The sequence below is a fragment of the Ochlerotatus camptorhynchus genome, unplaced genomic scaffold (assembly GCF_037179485.1).
Source record: "Ochlerotatus camptorhynchus isolate MF236.1 unplaced genomic scaffold, CSIRO-AGI_Acam_v1.1 ptg000402l, whole genome shotgun sequence".
Lineage (NCBI taxonomy): Eukaryota > Metazoa > Arthropoda > Insecta > Diptera > Culicidae > Ochlerotatus > Ochlerotatus camptorhynchus.
Genome location: NW_027040888.1, coordinates 2459849 through 2479041, shown reverse-complemented (window position 1 = coordinate 2479041; position 19193 = coordinate 2459849). Strand labels below are relative to the sequence as shown.

The window sequence follows — 19193 nt, the reverse complement described above, 5'->3', positions numbered from 1 at the left end:
AATCTGGAGAAGCAACATGAAAAGAAGTCACTAACGTCGAAGGTTCTCCTGCTGAAGCGGATTTGCGATCTCAAGTTCCAGGAAGGAGACAACATCGAGGACCACCTGGTAGAATTCGAGAGTTTGTTTAAAAACTGGCCAACGCTGGTACGAAGCTCGACGACGATTTGCAGGTAATCCTGGTGTTCCGCAGTCTACCAAGCTCTTTCGACGCGCTGACGACTACCCTCGAAAATCGGTCGGAGGACGAGCTGACGCTGGTCCTTGTAAAGGATAAAATTATCAATGAGGTGCAGAAGCGAAAAGGGACTGTTCCGGCGGATTCAGCGGTATTGAAGGTGGCCGGGAAATCGAAATCCATTGTGTGCCACCACTGCCAGAAGGTCGGCCACAAAAAGCGAGACTGCAGAATTTGGCAGAAGCAGAGCCAGGATGAAGTTTCTCGAAGTGAAAAATCGGTTGCCAAGGAAACCAAGAAGTTTGCCAAGCAACAGGCAAATGCAAGAAAAACGGAGTCCACTGAAGAGGATTTCGTTTTCAGCGCTCGTGAAGGACCAGTGATCGTGGATTCTGGAGCCAGCTCCCACATGTGCGCCAATCGAAAGTTTTTCGTATCCGTTGAGAAACCACGAGATGATATCCCAAGTTTCGTTACTGTCGCTAATGGGAAGAAAGCATTCGTGAAAGGTGTGGGGAACTGCCAGATCCATTGCCACGGGAAAGACAGCGAAGCGAAGCAAATCGTGCTCACCGGTGTCCTGTACGTCCCAGATCTGGATATGAACCTCGTTTCCGTCGGGAAACTCGTCCAGAAAGGCGCAGCGGTAGAGTTCAACGACAATGGCTGTACGATTGTCAAAGGTACACGGATTGCGGCTGTAGCAAGGCGTAGTAACGATCTCTACCACTTGCAGATGGAGGAACGTGTGGGTGCGGCAATTGAGCATTGCAATAAGAAGAACTGTTTGCATGACTGGCACCGTAAGCTCGGTCACCGTGATGTCAAGGCAGTCCAAGAACTGGAGCAACGACAATTGGCGACGGGCAGTGCGGTTTGGTTTTGCCTTGTGAGACCTGGCTGCAGGGAAAGATGGCACGACTGCCATTTCCAAAGGAAGCAACGAAGAAAATGACGGCTGTGATGGACCTGGTACACAGTGACCTGTGTGGACCAATGAGGACAGCCGGTACACAACGCTGTATCTGATGCGAGAAAAATCAGAAACATTTGACGCTATCCAGGACTATGTGCAGAAAATGAAGACGAAGTTTGGCAGACGGCCGAAAGTGCTGAGATCCGACCAGGGAGGCGAATATCGTGGCTCGAAGATCATGACGTTCCTCAAGCGTGAAGGTATCCAGCAACAATTTACGGCAGCATATTCACCGCAGCAGAACGGAGTCATAGAAAGAAAGAACCGTTCCTTGGTGGAGATGGCCAGGTGTATGCTTTTGGGAGCAGGTATGCATAATCGCTACTGGGGAGAAGCAATCAACACAGCAAGTCATCTGCAAAACATGTTGCCAACGAAAGCGGTTAATCAAACTCCGTACGAGAGTTGGCATGGAGTCAAGCCGGACGTTTCGAACCTGCAAGTGTTCGGAACATCAGCATACGTATTTGTTCCTAAAGTCAAACGATCGAAACTCGAATCCAAAGCCGAAAAACTTACTTTTGTCGGCTACTCGTTGCAACACAAAGCGTGGCGTTTCATCAGCATGAAGACGAACAAAGTGACGATTAGCCGAGATGCTCGATTCCTGCTTTCGATGATCGACAAGAGGGAAATTTCCACAGAGGACGAAGGTACGTTATTCTTTCCGTTATCGCTATTCAATCAAAACCGTAGTGAGATGGATACACCGGAGGAGCTGAGACAACCTGAACCAGCAATCGATTGTGAAATCATGGAAGAGGAAGATCTCCACGGTGTTGAAGAACATTCGGATGAAAGCCTGTACGAAGATGCTGATGAAGCAGAAGCACTCGATGGAGGTGAGTCACAGGAGGAGCCGGTACCAATCCACGTAGAGCAAGATGTAGGTACACAGCGACTATCAACCAGGGTGACGAAGGGTATTCCACCTCAACGCTCAGTCGGGTTGCACATCACGACAATGACGAGCCGCGCACCTATCAAGAAGCTGTGACTGGTCCGGAGAAAGACATGTGGAAGCAAGCCATACAGGATGAATTGCAATCGATGTACGAGAACAACGTCTGGGAGTTGACCATGCTGCCGGCTGGTAAGAAAACCATTGGATGTCGCTGGATCTTCAAAAAGAAAACGGACGAGAACGGAAGGGTCATCCGGTACAAGGCGCGGTTTGTCGCTCAAGGGTTTACGCAGAAATATGGAGTCGACTACGCCGAAGTTTTTGCTCCCGTGGTGAAGCAAACAACGTACCGGACACTATTCTCCGTCGCCTGCCAGAAGAAACTTCTTATCAAACATGCAGATGTCAAGACAGCGTACTTGAATGGTGAGCTACACGAACCCGTCTACATGCGGTTGCCTCCTGGATGCACAGCGGATGCAGAAAACGTGGTTTGTTGTCTTCGCAAAGGATTGTACGGGTTGAAGCAAGCCACCCGTATTTGGAACCACAAATTGGACAAAACGCTGATACAAATTGGGTTCAAGCCATCCAAGAACGATTGTTGTCTCTACGTCATGCAGAACAGAGGTAAAATCGCTTATATTGCTGTATATGTTGACGATTTCATTATAGCATGCGAGACTGAAAACGACTACAAGGCCATCGTTAGTGAGCTGAACCAATATTTCACGGTGATGTCGCTCGGGGATATCCAGCACTTCCTTGGTATCCAGGTCTTCCGTTCCGAGAAACACGTTGCACTAAGTCAGAGAGCCTACATCCAGAAGCTTCTGACCAGATTCGGTTTGAAAAACGCGAAGCCATCCGCTATACCATTGGACCCAGGCCACCTACATCCAAAGGAGGAGATCCCGCTGCCCAATAACCATCTTGATTGGTGGGTTGTTGTACGTGGCCATGTGTACTCGATCTGATGTTGCAGCAGCTGTTTCAATCCTGGGGAGAAAAACTAGTTGCCCATCACAGGCTGATTGGGTGGAGGCGAAGCGTATCCTGAGGTACTTAAAAGGTACTATTGACCACGAGCTAATCCTGGGAGCCGATTCCACGCAATTGGAGGTGTACGTAGATGCCGACTGGGCTGGTGACACCAAAGATCGCAAGTCAACCACAGGCTACCTGATCCGGTATGCAGGTGGTATGATTCGATGGTGTTCCAGGAAACAAGATTGCCTAACATTGAGCAGTTCGGAAGCCGTGTACGTTGCTATAACGGAGAGCTGCAAGGAGTTATGCTGGATATTACGACTATTCGACGATCTGGGAATCCACACCAAGTTTCCGGTTACTGTGAACGAGGACAGCCAGAGCGCCATCAAGCAACTCGAATCCAACTCCAGCGAGCGACGTTCGAAGCATGTTGACATGAAGTACCACTAAGCGCGTCAACTGAAGGAGCAAGGAACCATCAGTCCACAGTACCTTCCAACAAACGAAATGATTGCAGACATGATGACGAAGCCTTTTCAACGTATCAAGCAAACGCGGTTTCGAGATGCCATATGTCTACGGCCATATCACATTCAAGGGGTTTTAGTCTGTCTACTAGTACACTTCTAACCTGCGTACAATTTTCTTCATTTTTTCTTATATTCGAGAAATTGTCCCCCGAAATATGTATGAGTGTCCTACGTTTTAGCGATTTTAAGTAATCTGAACTCAAATGTGGCTAGCATATTTGGTCCATACACGAACATATTGTGATCGGCACACAGGTCTAGTCACGACGCATGGTAGTCTAGTCGCATAGGAGTATTGAGCGAAAACCCAAAACTTGATAACTTCAAAGAACAATATAAGCCAGAAACGAAAAAACAACACATCGATGATTTTTTTATATCCTATGTAAACAAGCCTAAAAAAAAGAAATAAAATATGGCGCCCTCTGTCTACAAACTATAAAAACCATAAAAAAAATCAATGTTTTTCAATACAAAATCCAAAATTTTAAATATCATTATACTTTTCCTTGAAATCATTTGTAATTACCTTTCATTTGATATTTTGATGTTTTAAAGGTGGTTCAAAAGTTCTATTTTTTTAATTAAGTCATATTTGAAAAAATACATTTTTTTTTATCACTCTAACATGGAAATGGTCATCCTGATGACAAAATAACAGAAAATACGAGTCTAATATTTTGCGAAAAGGAAGAAAATTACAACTTTTAAGAAATTCTGAGAACCACTATACACCGTTGAATACAATATTGTATGCAAGTTTGTAAACGATTTCGCTGTTTATACCTAGTATAGCTCAAAATTAAACGGAGGTAGATTTTACGCGATAGTTAAAATTTAGAATTTTTTTTCTGTGTATTGTTTTACTATGGAATGGCTGATTAAACTACTGAAAACTGACCACTGACCACTGGCATTTTCTCAAGCTGGGTTAATTGGTAAATGACATTTAACTGTCTTCCTAGCAATATTCTTACATTTCGGTACCACTACACGAAACGAAAATCAATTATTTTATTCATGTGTTTCACTTATACATGGGCAAAAGCCCATGTGTGTTGTGAATGGATGCGATATCCTACGCAGGTGTGGAAGCTGCCTTCCTGCACATTTGGTTGCCGTCAACGGATGGCAATCAATGGATAGATTGTGGAACAGAGACCGACGTTAAATAAAGGAAAAAAGGAGAAGACTTATACAGTTTTGCCAAAACATCAGTCTTATACATTCCATAAGACAAACCACATAGGTCCTATAAGAATGCATAAAAGGTATGTGTGACCGCTTATAAATTTCATTTGACACATGAGCTTCATTAACTTTTTGCAAGGCGTCTGCTTATTAGTTGACTTATACATTTAATGAATAATCAGCAATAGAAATTTGCCAAAAGGTATAAGGAGATTTATATCCATGTAGGTGCACGAGGAAGGCAAAAAAGTTATTGCGTAAACATTATTTAATTTTAAGAATCAATTAATTTCAAATGGCCTGAATGTTGTACTTGCCAACGACCCCTTCTATAACGAATGACAAACAGCTGACCAGCCACCAATTAGGGCGATTCGGCAACACTGTCCTCTCGAACCAACCGTGCGCAAATTCTGTTCCCAACCACCAGCCACCACTTCAACACACAGCACTCACTCATCGCATCGCATCGTGCAGACAGAGACAGTCTCTTTGTGTTTCGCTATGCTTCTTTGATAAACATAAAAAAAAAAATCACTACCCACCCGACAAAGCTCGCTGCTGCTATCGCACTGCCTACCCGGAGCGTGACAAAATGTGTAACCATACGAAGCCAAACAGTTCGGTTTAGACGTGTAGATTGCCAACGTGCAACGCAATTTTTTTTTTCGCTATCCCTCCTGCGTGCCGTTGGTTGTTGGGCTTTTCTTCCTCGTACCAATTCTTGTTTGGGAAAGGAAAAAAACACCGTCGTCGTGTACAGATACTACACGAAACGCAAACGAGTACAATCGCCAAGTCACGCACATTCCGACATGTTTTTTTTTTTTATTATTTTGTATTTTTCTTGCATTCGGTTGGACTCTTGATGTTGGTTGGTTGGTTGGTTGGCGTGGGCTACTACGATATTATAACCGGCTTCTGGTAGAACGAAGCCAGCAGCCGCCAGCGAGAATAAAGAACATGCCAACGTGGCAAACAGCCACCACATTCGTGAGTGAGTGAATGGGAGAGCTCACAATCTAATGCCTGGACTGCGAGCTAATTTGAGGATGTATATGATGAGACACTCAGACAGAGCTGGTAAATGTCACGACATTTTACCCCCGTACATTTTCATAGTGAAATTTGTTTTGAGAAAATATCTCGTTAGGTGTCAGAATAGATCAATCGCTATTCAAAAGGACCGACGTACCAATTTCTCTTTGGATCGTCATGGTAAGCCATATTTTCGACACACAGTTCGAAGCCGATCCAGCATTCAACGTCAGGAAATGTTTTTGTAGCCGAGTTTATCACCGAAAGAGAAAGTCGATTAAGAGCATCGATGCTAGAATGTCCTTGAAGGCAGCAAGATCATTCATCTTTTGCATGTTTTACACACCTTTTCCTCCGGCATTAAGACCGTCATAAACGTCATCATCATTATCATGGACACGGACACTAGGAGAACCGATTGACCGGGGTGAGAGGAAAATACAAACAAAGTGAGTGATTTCCTCCCTTCGTCTGCCGACCGCGGGGAAAGCGCTCAACGAACCACCCAAACAATCACAACCGTCTAGCTGTCAAAGGCGGCAGAGAAGTGTGTAGTGAAATTCTGTGAAACTCGCGAGCGTCTTCGTTGTGCGAGAGAAGGCAGCACTCGCCGAGCGCCCAAAGTGGAAACGCTCGAAATGGGAGAGACCGACGCCAACACAGCAACGGCGAGTGTTGTGAGTGAGTGGGTTGTGTTGAACTGCATGATGAGTTTGCACGCTTCGCTTGGTGGTGCCTGTGCAGATCGAAGCACTTTTTTCTGGTTTTCTCGGTTTTCTACAGTGAAGAATGGAGAATGGAAAATGCTACTCCCCGGAGGTCATTGAAACGAAGACGATGTAATGGGCCCAAGCGAGACAAGATCACGATAGCATGACGTCCACGGTTGTCACGATCTTTTTTCGAGAACTTCAGCTGCTGAAGCATGCTGTTCTGGGAAATTTCATTTGAGATTAAATCACAATTTCGGGTGGGTTTTATGTACCTTTGTTTGCATTTTTAAGTGTATGTGGTTTTAATCAGAGTTTTCAACTAAATGGGTTTAAATTATGAAAAGATGATCTGGACCCGATTTGGAACCGATTGAGATTTATTAAGATCAATACGAAACGAAACGGAGGTTTTTTCAGCAAATTTATTCCGCGAAATGCACAAAATGAATGCGAAATGTTACTTTTGTGGCAGAATTCATAAAACAAAATAAATGGTTAATAAAAAAAAAAATACGAAATATTTGATACAGTCCGAAGCACTCAAGCAGAAGTGAGACAAGGATATAGCCGGGTGTCCACTGAATCCGGAAAACCCACAGAACCGGGAAAAACTGGAAAATAACCAGAAATTGCAATGAAGCTTAAACTTACAATATTCATTAATAAATGTAAGTCCAGTACCTTGAATATTTCTCTAAGAATTTTGAATTAAGCCCTTATAATCTTGAACAGTTTACTAAGACCAAAATCTTGAAATATGTTCTACACTGAAGCCTCAGAATCTTGACAATTTATTTTAATCCTCGATATTGAATTGCTGTGTATGGGATCTAAAACCAAATTAAATTTAATGATTTCCTTAGAATCATTTAGAGCTGCCATCAGAATTACTTTCACTTTCAGCGTTCCCCTCATTCATCCTTTGATTCTGCCCGGTATTCCCTAGACATTTGATCCATGAAAATCGGAATTTTGTGCAGAAAAACTTTAGGAAATCCCTCCAGAAAACGCTCTAAATTCACTTTACCTTTATCTATGAATTCTTGGAAATTTTCGCGAGATTTTTCATTAATCTATTTCCATTATATTTAATACAGTTCACTTTGAATATTCACGGAAATCTCTTGAGAAGCCATTTAATATTTAGAAAACTAAAACTATAAAACTAAGAATTAAATTTTCCTCAGAATTTCCTTGAAATGTTTCTCAAAATGCACTAGAAAGCCGTATTCGGAAAAGAGGCTCTCTTGACTCATAAAGGATTTCAGGACATTGTTCGAGGCAATATTGAGCCTGTAAAACTTCAAGATCTTAGCTCCAGAATAGTTTTGAGAGCATTTAATATCTTAATGATACCATTCCATGATGTGCATGTTGTCAGGTACGCACTTAAAAAAAATAGGTGCTCTGAGACTGACATATACGAGCGTCAATTTTGAGTCATAATAGACGCGAAATTCAGCTCAACCATACGTACTTTGGAACTTTTCAGTCTTGGAGCACTTAATTTTACATGACATGTTTGTTTACGTCTCATCTTTTATGTCAAAGATAGATTCCGTCATTTCTAACTGTGTAGCTTTCTTGAGCTTTACGAACTGATAAAGATTTTCAGGACATTGTTCATTGACTTCATTTAGTCTGTAGAGCCTCAAAATCTTATCTCCAGAATGGTTTGGAAAGCATTAAATATCTTATTAATACCATTCCATGATGTGCATCATTTCAAGAGGCTCTCTTGAGACTGGACTCATACAAATTTTCAGTGCATTGTTCAAGAATTTCATTGAGTCTGTAGAACTTTAAGGTCTTAGCTCCAGAATAGTTCGGTGAGCATTGAATATCTTATTGGCACCATTATATTCTCTCCAGCATCATGGACTCATACAGATTTTCAGGACATTGTTCCAGACAATATTGAGCCGGTCGAATTTCAGGATCCTAGCTCCAGAATAGTTTGGAGAGCAATAAATTTCTTAATGATACCATTCCATGATGTGCATGTTATCATCAAGCTATTCAAAGCTCAGAAGATGTGTTGTGTTGGCACAAAATATGGGCAGACTAGTCCAGAATATTCTTACTACTTGGCGGTAGTGTACATGTGATCTTCCTGTATGTGCTCTGTTCCAAGATCCTGACCATCTGGGAAGTTTCTGTCTTCAGAAAAGTTGTTTAAGTTACGAAGACCCTTCGGATGGTGGACAGATTAATTCAAAATGTTATCACAAGGGGGGCGCTCTTGTATATGTGAACTTTTTGTATAACCTTATCTTGAGAAGTTACCATCTATAAAATTGCTGTTTTCGGGAAAGTTGCTCTGGTGACGAAAACCAGTGGCAGATTAGTGCAGAATTCTCGCATTATGCGACGCTAGTGTGCCAGTGTGCATGTGAACTTCCTATTACCTTTTTTACAAGCGTAACATAGGTATTAAAATCGATTTTCACACGTCTTGCCGTCTGCACCCGATAGCCATCCACACAAGCTATCTCACCTGTATAAAACATTCTCAATCGATAGAGTCCAATCGATTCCCAATTTCATCTGGGCAAGATTTTGTCGAGATGGCTTATCCGATCAATATGGTTAATACGTGCATGTCGGTTAACCCCGTGTTTTTGTTTTTTTTTTTTTTTATGTCAGAGGAAGGCTTTATGTTTAGTTTGGGCGTTAGCACCAGAAGAAGAAATCGTACGCAAAATCGTGGAATGTAGAGAAGAATAGCCCATAATGCACCCCTGGGGTAAAATGGCCCCGTGCAGTTTTTCGTTGCTTTCCCATTACTAAATCTGGAAATAGCATGTGCCAGAAAGTTAGTTCAAGCACTGAACTATCAATGCAGATTGTCAAATTCACGAATTGACAATCGGAAAGCTATGAAAAACAGCGCAGGACCATTTTACCCAAGGGGTGCGTTTTGAACCATCTACCCTACGTATTCCAATAGACCTTTTCGATGCTTAATCGTCGTTCTCTATCTATCACACATGTATGAATCGACGGTGTATTTTCCTACTAATGTGTTTCCCTCTTGCTCGCACTCGTTGGACTTAAATTGTACACTAGTGTGCGCCGATTAGACGTCGAAAAGCTCTATGAAACCAGTCAGGTGTTGTCCCTTCAAATTTGTGCACGACCGATGAGATCAACCCAAATAAAAACCTTAATAATCTGCTGGAAAATGAGAAAAATTTACGAAAATTTTACACAGTCTAGTAGTAGTACCAATAGACCGAGAAAATCCAATCGTTAGTGTTATCATTTTGTGGCATTTTTTGCTTGAAAAAGCGCGAAAAAACTGGAAAACATGAAGTTAACTTTTCTGAATTCCTGCACTTTTTGCGATTTATGAGTAAAGTAAAATCAAATTTGGGCTGATCTCGTTGGCCGTGTGCAGCGAATTTTTCCACCTGTCTGCACACATTATTTCTAGACAATCCAATTTTCAGTCAGATCTACTCATTTCCATTAGAAGTAGGGCCAAACAATATAGAGCAAACTAGATTGTAACTGACAAGATAACAAACTAACATTCGGATTTAGGTCGATGTTGTTCATTCGCCATCTTGTCAGTCCCAACTTTGTTTACTCAATTTTGCTGGATATGACTAGATCCTACTCAAATTTGGGTTATTTAGAAATAGCTTGCACCCTGCGCAGTTTTTGCCCATACATCTAAAGCGGACGTTACACATGTCAATACATTCACAAGAAGGATAGTGCTTTAAATCTTGGTCTATACATCACCCTCATTTTTAAAAATCGCTTCTAGAACTGGTACATCGTGAAACTCAGCCCCGTTGGCGTAGCTAATGGGGATGCCTTAGGCAGTGATGGCACATTTTTCGAATGTAATTCTGTATTCCTGCGTATCATTTGAAAAGAGTCTATCTCTTTTCCACGGCAACATAAACGAATTTCTCGTTAAGCTCACAGGACAGTGCGACAGAAGATGAGGCATAGTCGCTACATTCACAGCCTACCGGAGAGAATCTCGGGAACCTATTGAGCTGTCAAATAGCTGTTTGACCAATTGAGCTGTCAAATCACGAGCAACAACAGAAAAGAGCACATCACCTATTACGAACAAAACTTCCGGAACCCGTTTTCTCGTGACTAAAGGCACGCCTACGCAAACTAACACCATCTTTGGGCTGGGGAAAATTTCCCCTATCCGATGATGCCGGTAATTTGCGTTCGATTGGCGAGGAAAGAATAATCAACGTTTTGTTTATAAAACTTGATAGTAGTACCGTTTCAATTGTTGGTCTACAATATATTGAATTGGTTCCGCTTTTTGATAGGTCGAAATTCTATCCGTCAAACTTTAAATATAGCGACTATAGTTAGCTTGCGCCTGAATCAACACACTGAATGGGAAATTCAATTGCAGTCGGGTTATTCGCGAAAGAGAAAATCGATGAAGAGAATCGGGCGGATTGATTATTTAACTTTATTGGTTCGTCAAATATTATTGCCATATAATAAGATTGTAGATAATAAGATTGTGCTTAAAGTATGTAGAGCACAATAAAGCAGATTAAGTGTAAAGTCATAAAGCGCCAGTTGTAAGCCAAGAAAAAGAAAGTGATTTATATACACTTCGCACTACGTAAATTTTATATCAGCTCCAGATATATAAACCACAATTATATCCTTAAATTATTGTCATGTTAGGAAATAAACGTGAATACATAAATCAATTGATCATTGAATTATGATTTGGAACTACAATTCAAACTAGCAATTGCTGTTCAATTGAGCACTGCAGAAACTGAAACCAATAAAAATAAAAATATCCATTAAGGCCTCGTCTATCTAGATAATAACAAAAACGAGATTACACTGGGTAACAAATGTTCTATTCACCTGCCCGGTGGATCAATATGGGTTTTTAAGCTATAATTTGAGATACTGATCATCTAGCAAGTTGCTGTCTTAGACAAAGCTGTTCAGGTGATTGAGGCCTGCTGGATGGAAGACAGATAAGTTCACAATTATCTCTATACGAGGCACTATACACTAAGATTATTTTACCGAAATCTCAACAGTTTTCAGCTTGAAGCAATTAACAAACAAAGTTGCTATCAGGAATAGTGCTTGGTTTTGTTCTTCGCAACAAAACTTCAAGATTTAATATCTACGATGGTATCTGATAGATCCGATCAATCCGATGCGTCCTCTGTGGACAATGAAACAACAGAAGTCTATACTTGTGTTGCTTGTGAGAAGTCTGATGGGCCCGATAACTTCGTGGCCTGCGACAAGTGTGACAAATGGTGGCATTTTTCGTGCGCTGAAGTCGATGCAACTGTAGCAAACAAAGACTGGATTTGCTCGCGATGTTTACCATCCCCTGTACCAGCTTCGATACGGTCGACTACGTCGAGTCGGAGGGCAGATTTGCAACGCAAATGCCTCGCTGAACAGCAGGAACTGGAGGAGAAACAGCTGGAGTTGGAAAGGAAGCAGCTGGCGCTGCAAAAGAAGCACTCATAGGAGAAATACGATCTGGAGAAGTCGCTTGCGGAAAAAGCTGATGATGACCGCAGTGTAAAGAGCCGTTTGATCGAGATCGAAACTCGATCGAAGCTCGACCGAAGCATGTTCAAGATTGGGTTGACAAGCATACCTCCGCGAAGCAGAAATCCACTGTAAAATCATCCGATACCACTAGCCTTCATCCAACTCTACCAAACGCCAGCGGTATTTCGTCCAAGTATGATGGACCTGAACACCAAGGTCTACTTGAAGAAGCTACTAACGCTGGAACGCTGCAAGATGATAGTTCAATACAGCAGTTTCTGAAGCATCTGATACTGCCCCTAAAGATTCTTGTTCACATCCCTAAACCAGTTCCGACAGATCGGGACAACAAAGCCACTAAACATGGTCAACCTTCCATCTCGAAGAAACAGCCTGGAATTCATGTTCCGGATCCACCTCTTCGTAATCGGGAGGAAAGCCTTACTAAGGAAAAGATTCCAGAAGAACCGCGCAACCCGCGTGTGAATCTTCCTAGTCACAGCACGAGTGTGCCGCATCATCCATCTCCACCTTCGACCCCAGCGAGTGGAATGATGGATCAAGATCAGCCGCAAACTCCGCCCCCACGCTTAATCCAGTCAGGTCCCCGCTTGATCCACGATGAGCAGCCGCGCTTGAACAACGACGGAATTAGAGGCAACCCTCACATCAAACAACACCCCCTTACCCCATCAAGGTATCCTGAACAGGCATGGAAAATCATTTGCATTCATTTCGTGCATTCATTTACATTTATTTGTCCCTAACTTTTTTCATCGAGAGATTTCCGCAAAATTATGTGCTGAGTTTTTGTAGACTTTGTTATTGGCTAAAACTTTTGCTAACAACTCAAATCCGTATCTCTTATGCATGACGAACCAGAGCGAACAGAAGCCACTACTGTTTTTCAGTGAATATATTTTACATTCACTGTAAAATAGTAGCAAGTTCTGCTCGCTCTAGTTCGTGATGCATAAGAGATACAGGTTTGAATTACTACCAAAAGTTGTAGCTAGTATCAAAACCTACAAAAGCTCTATACATTATTTTGCGGAATGCTGTTGATAAAAAAGTTAGAGGCAAATGAATGTAAATGAATGCATGAAATGAATATAAATGATTTTCCATGCCTGATCCTGAGGAGCCTAATCTGAGAAGACCATAAACGGAACAGTTAGCTGCTAGGTAAGTTATGCCTCGTGATTTACCGGACTTCTCGGGTGATCCAGAGGAGTGGCCGATTTTCTACAGTAGCTTCTACCACTCTTCTGCGGCCTGTGGGTTCAACAACGTGGAAAATCTCGCACGTTTGCAACGTTGCTTGAAAGGCAATGCTCTCAAGTCAGTGCGATACTATTTGCTCTCCCGAATCATACTACGACCGGTCTGAGGTTATCATCAACAGGCTTGTACGACCGCCTTAAGGTTATCATCAAAACGCTGATTAGAAACGTGCAGGAGACACCTGCACCCAAACCGGATAAGCTGGAATCGTTGATCGAATTTGGGATGTCGGTCAGGAATTTGACACAGCACCTCGTTGCAGCGGGTCATCAAGCTCATCTTTCAAACCCGGCTCTTCTTCAAGAACTGGTTGAAAAGTTGCCAGCCAACATAAAGCTTCAGTGGGCGCAACATCTAATGTTCCAACCAGAAGCGAGTTTGAGAACTTTCAGCAACTTCTTGGCAATGGTAGTCGAATCGGTAAGCAAGGTGGTCGTCTATACGGGTGGTCAACACGCCAAGAAAAACAAATCTCTTCCAAAAAGTTCTTCTACGCTCACACCGAGAGCCAAGTCGCCGTCGTGCCGATAAAAGAGAAAGTTGAATATGAAACATTTTGCTTGTTTTATGGAAAAGGAGGACATCGCTTGAAACACTTTACGAAGTTCCAGCAGCTATCGGTGGACGATCGATGGAAGCTGTCTTAATTCACATGGACGTCGCACGTGCAGAAGCTCGAACAGGTGCGGAATCGATGGATGTCAATTTCGCACCACCATTTGCTGCATGGGAAATCTGAAGCAATAGCGAAGAAGTCTGCACTCGCATTGGCTGAGAATCATGTTCATCATCACGGCGGACAGTTCATACTCTTTTGAATCACCGTCGAGTCGAAGTCCGTCATCGTGTTCGCATTCCTGGATGAAGGGTCTTCTGCAACGCTTATCGAACGTAGTCTGGTCGAAGAACTCGGAGTGAAAGGGCCAACAGCTCCACTGTGCTTCAAGTGGACCGGTAACATGACAAGAAACGAGGAGGAATCACAGATCGTAACACTTGATGTTTCCGAAATGGATCGGACGAAACGGTTCCAGCTGGTCAAAGCACGCACAATAGGCGATTTGATTCTGCCATCACAAACCCTGCGAATATCCAAAAGAACCATCCTCACCTCAAAGGTTTACCAGTACGAAGTTACGAAAGTGTCACTCCGAAGCTTCTGGTGGGCCTCCGAAAACTTAGCCGTTCCTCAAAAAAAAAAATCAAGGAAGGACGTATTGGCATCGTAGCTGCCAAGACTCGCTTAGGATGGTGCGTGTACGGAACCTTGGATCCAGTCGAGAAATCGGATGAGTATAGCTATCACGTGTGCGAATGCGAAGCGGAAGAAATTAATTAATTAATTTATCTTTATTAGGGAGGCTTTCAGCCTGGGGCTGGTTCGCCTCTAAGCGGAAGAAAGGTTGGACCGTATGATGAAGGATTACTTCAACACCGAGGATTGTGGAGTGAATCATCCGGACGTGCTAGATTCTGAAGAAGGGAAAAGAGCGCGCAAGATTATAGAGGAGACGACGTCAAGAGTAGGAGATCGCTTCGAGACGGGACTTCTGTGGAGAACCGACTACGTAGAGTTACACGATAGCTACTCAATGGCCATGCGACGACTAGAGTGTTTGGAGAAGCGAATGGAGCGAGATCCGCTCCTTAAGTGACGGAGTACCAGGAGAAAGGGTATGCCCGTCGAGCAACGGAAGATGAATTGGCCAAGGCCGATCTTAGACGGATTTGTTACCTTCCGTTAGGCACCGTCTGCAACCCGAATTTGAATTCCTTTTTACTCCCTGGACCGGATCTTCTTATACCACTTCCATCCGTCTAATTTCGTTTCGGTCAATATCCGGTAGTAGTGAGTGGAGACATCAAAGTTCCACCAGGCCAAAGTAATCGAACGCGATCAACCTTCACAAAGCTTCCTGTTCCGCGAAAGTCGTTTTCGTGATGAACGTCTTGACATTTGGAGCCACCAGTTCTCCCTCATCTGCACAGTTCGTCAAGAAACGGAACCCGCAAGAGTTTTCCGAGAGCATCGGAGGCAATGCCACTACTGTGACGGTTATCTCGACAGTTTCGAGACGGTTGAGAAAGCAAAGTCAGTAGCAGGTGAAGTAAAATGGATTCACTCGAAAGGAGGCTTCGAAATTCGAAATTGGTAGTCAAATGATCAAGCTGTACTGGAGCATTTGGGAAACCAACGAAGGAAAAAATGAAAGATTTGTCGTTGAAGGCTGATTCAGAGTGCGTTCTGGGCATGTTGTGGTACACGTAAGCGGATGTTCTGTGCTTTTCAACGTCGTTTAGGGAAGAAATCGTGGCACTGATCACAACGGGAAAATTATGATGCAAGATATTTGTCGGAGCGGAATCCAATGGGACGAGCACATCAACGACAAAGTCCATGAAACTTGGCAGAGGTGGATAGATTGGCTGGAACACGTAAATTAAGTTCGACTACCGAGGTGCTACTTCCGAAATGCGACTGCCAATCTATAGAATTCATTGGAAACCCACGTATTCGTCGATACGAGCGAAGCAGCGTATTCTGCAGTAGTGTATTTCCGGGTAGTCAAGTCGGCTGGGACGGTGGAATGTGCTTTGGTGTCAGCGAAAACGAAGGTTACTCCATTGAAGTACGTCTCCATTCCTCGATTGGAGCTGATGACGGCGGTCCTAGGTGTTCGTCTACTCTCGTTCGTGAAGGAAAGTCACACCGTTCAGTTCAACCGTTGCGTCTACTGGTCAGACTCTGAAGTAACGTTGGCATGGTTCAGTGGTCCACCTTTTCTACTACTACCCGAAGAAAAATTGCCTAAACAGACAAAAGCTTTTCGATAGTACCGACGAAGATCTTCGAGCGTGCTATCTTGCACAATCCGATAAATTTCGAACGTTTCTCAAAGTCCTAAGGACAACCGCTTACGTGACCCGTTTTGTAAACTTTTTAAAGCGAAAGAAATCCTACGTGAGCAACCGCGGTGCAGGTTTGGCGCAAGAGGAGCTGCAGGCTGCGGAAGCTCTACTTTGGAAACTCGCACAATCGGAGGCTTATCGTGATGAGGTGGTAATACTAACGAAGAGCAAAACGTCGCCTGCGCCTGAACGAATGAAGTTGGAGAAGTCAAGCCCCATGTGGAGACTGTCACTAATGATCGATGAACAAGGAGTTCTATTAGTCGATGGTCGGATATCTGCAGCGAAAGGGCGTGACGTGAAGTTTTTCGTTATGTTACCCAGAAATCACCGAGTCACCAATCTCATCATAGACAGCTACCATCGAACGATTGTACACGGCAATTCTGAAACAGTGGTCAACAAAATACGTCAACGGTTCTACGTTGCTCAACTATAAATTGTTGCTCGAAAGGTAGCCGAGCGATGTCAATGGTGCAAGGTGTATAAAGCAAGACCAACGGTGCCTAGGATGGGTCTTCTCCCGTCTGCACGCCTGTTACCTAGTGTTCGCCCGTTCACCTATATTGGCGTCGACTACTTCGGGCCTATTCTGGTAAAGGTAGGTCGGTCTTCAGTGAAACAATGGATCTGCCTGATTATGTGCCTCACAATACGTGCAGTGCATCCATCAACGAAGTCATGCATAGCCTGCTTACGCCGTTTTGTCTGCCGAAGGGGAGCACCACTCGAAATATACTCCGACAATGGACGGAACTTTTCCGGAGCAGATCGGGTGTTGCGGGATCAAATCCAGCGTATCGAACAGGACGCAGCGACAACATGTACCAACGCGGAAACGAAGTGGTTGTTCATTCCACATTCCGCGCAACATATGGGAGGATCGTGGGAGCTTATGGTGCGCTCCATCAAGAACACGATGACTAACCAACCCCAGGATCCCAAGCTCGATGACGATGGACTACAAACGTTAGTGGTTGAAGTCGAAGCGATCGTCAACTCGCGACCTGCGATTCTGCGGAGCAAGAAGCGCTGACCTCAAACCACTTCATCAACTATCCGAGTGTCTTGGGACTTGATACAGCAGCGCATCGACTATTTCTGGAAGCGGTGGATTATGGAATACCTGCTAACACTAACGAGACATACCAAGTGGTTTGGTGAGACAAAACCGGTTAAATGTGGAGATTTGGTGATGGTGATCGACGAAACCAGAAGGAACGGATGGGTACGTGGACATGTCCTGGATGTGACAACAGGCAGAGTTTGCAGAGTTAGGCAGGCGGTGGTTCAAACACCTGGTGGGTTGTTCCGGCGACCGGTTTTCAAATTTGCTGTGCTTGACGTAGCTAAACGCAGTGAGGTTGAGGGTCCCACTCACCCTCACGGGGAGGGGGATGTTGCCACTGCCACAGCACAGGCAACGCGACCCGCAGCGTTTTCACGATTGAGCGAAACGAAGGTTCGCTCAACCAACACTAGGCGCGCACAGAGTTGACAGATAAGGACAATAGGAGTCCGAATGAATAGATGATCCAAATGTATAGATGATAAGCAAAATTGGAATGTTTTGATTTAGAAACTATTGTGCTATACTAGAATCCTAGATTTCCTTTAAATCTATTATCAGAAATAAGTTGAGACTAATTCAATTTAATTACTTAATGCCTATTGTCATATTTCTAAACTACAGCTTAAATTATTCCTATATAAGGCTCTTGAAGTGTTCTTAAACAAACGAGACAAATAATCTGAATGATCTGGTAGGTTAGAAGTTCAGTGGAATTGAATATTAATTAAGTATTCTTAATGATTTCTTAATTTCCTACAGAAATTTGATGCTTAAAAAATACCATCATTAGTAAATTTAAATGCCATCACCATTCAAGATCGGTAGGTTACCTATGAAGTAAAATGTGTGCTAAAGATGTAATATTGCTATAATAATCCCAGCAGATTTGTTAAGGTAAAAACTGGATTCATCATGAGAAGAATTTGTAAAAATAATGCACTATTAAATGTAAGTAAATTATATCGGTTACTAGGCATAAATACTAATGTTGAAACTGTTTTCAGCTTGAAGCAATTAACAAATAAAGTTGCTATCAGGAATAGTGCTTGGTTTTGTTCTTCGCAACAACTACTATCACTCACATTTTCACTAATGCACTATTCAGTTTTACTATACACCTAAAAAAAACACATACGTATTTTGTTTACTACTTACAAGTCTATGACTTAAGCGGAAGAAGTTTGCAAGTAGCAAACGAAATACGTATCTGTTAATATTTTTTTGTGTGATAGTGAAAGTAAATAATTACAGGGAATAGTGAATTTTAGTGTGAAAGTGATACAGTAGAGTGATACAGTGATACTTAAGAGATTGCCTTGTAGTTTATTGAACTTCGCTGAAGTTCCCGGATTTTTTCAGAAGTTCTCGAAACTGCCATAAAGTTATCGAAACTACCTTCAAAATGAGCTCGCATTTTGCCAATGTTCGTGGCTCTTCTCTGAAGATTCCGAAATTTACATGAAGCTCTCGGAACTTTGCTAAAGTTTCCGGAAATTTCCTATAATTTCATTGGAGGTAATTCAACTGCCCTAAGGTTCTCTGATGTTCTTGGAATTTTCCCAAAGTTCCCAAAACCTTCCTGAAGACCTTCTGTGAATCTCTCAAATGAATGGAAATATCCGGTAAACTATAATCATCGCTGAAGCTCTTCTTTGATGTTCGTGAAATATTTTTTTAAGTTTCCTAAACTTCTTTGTAGTTCTCTTCTCTGGACTTCCCTGGAATATTTCTGATGTTCTTGGAACTGACTTGAATATTTTGGAACTTACCCTTACAGTTCGTTAAAATTTCCCAAAAGCCTGATTTTTTTTTAATTCTTGGAATATCCGTGAAGTTATTGGAACTGCAACTGAGCTTTCCAGAAGATCTCTGAAC

General features: G+C 42.9%; 1 protein-coding gene across 1 annotated transcript in view; it reads right to left on the bottom strand.

Moving 5' to 3' along the window:
- Positions 1-19193, bottom strand: part of LOC135710800 (ATP-binding cassette sub-family G member 5) — a 59977-nt gene that overhangs the window by 38830 nt on the left and 1954 nt on the right. The gene's annotated exons all lie outside the window — the stretch shown is intronic.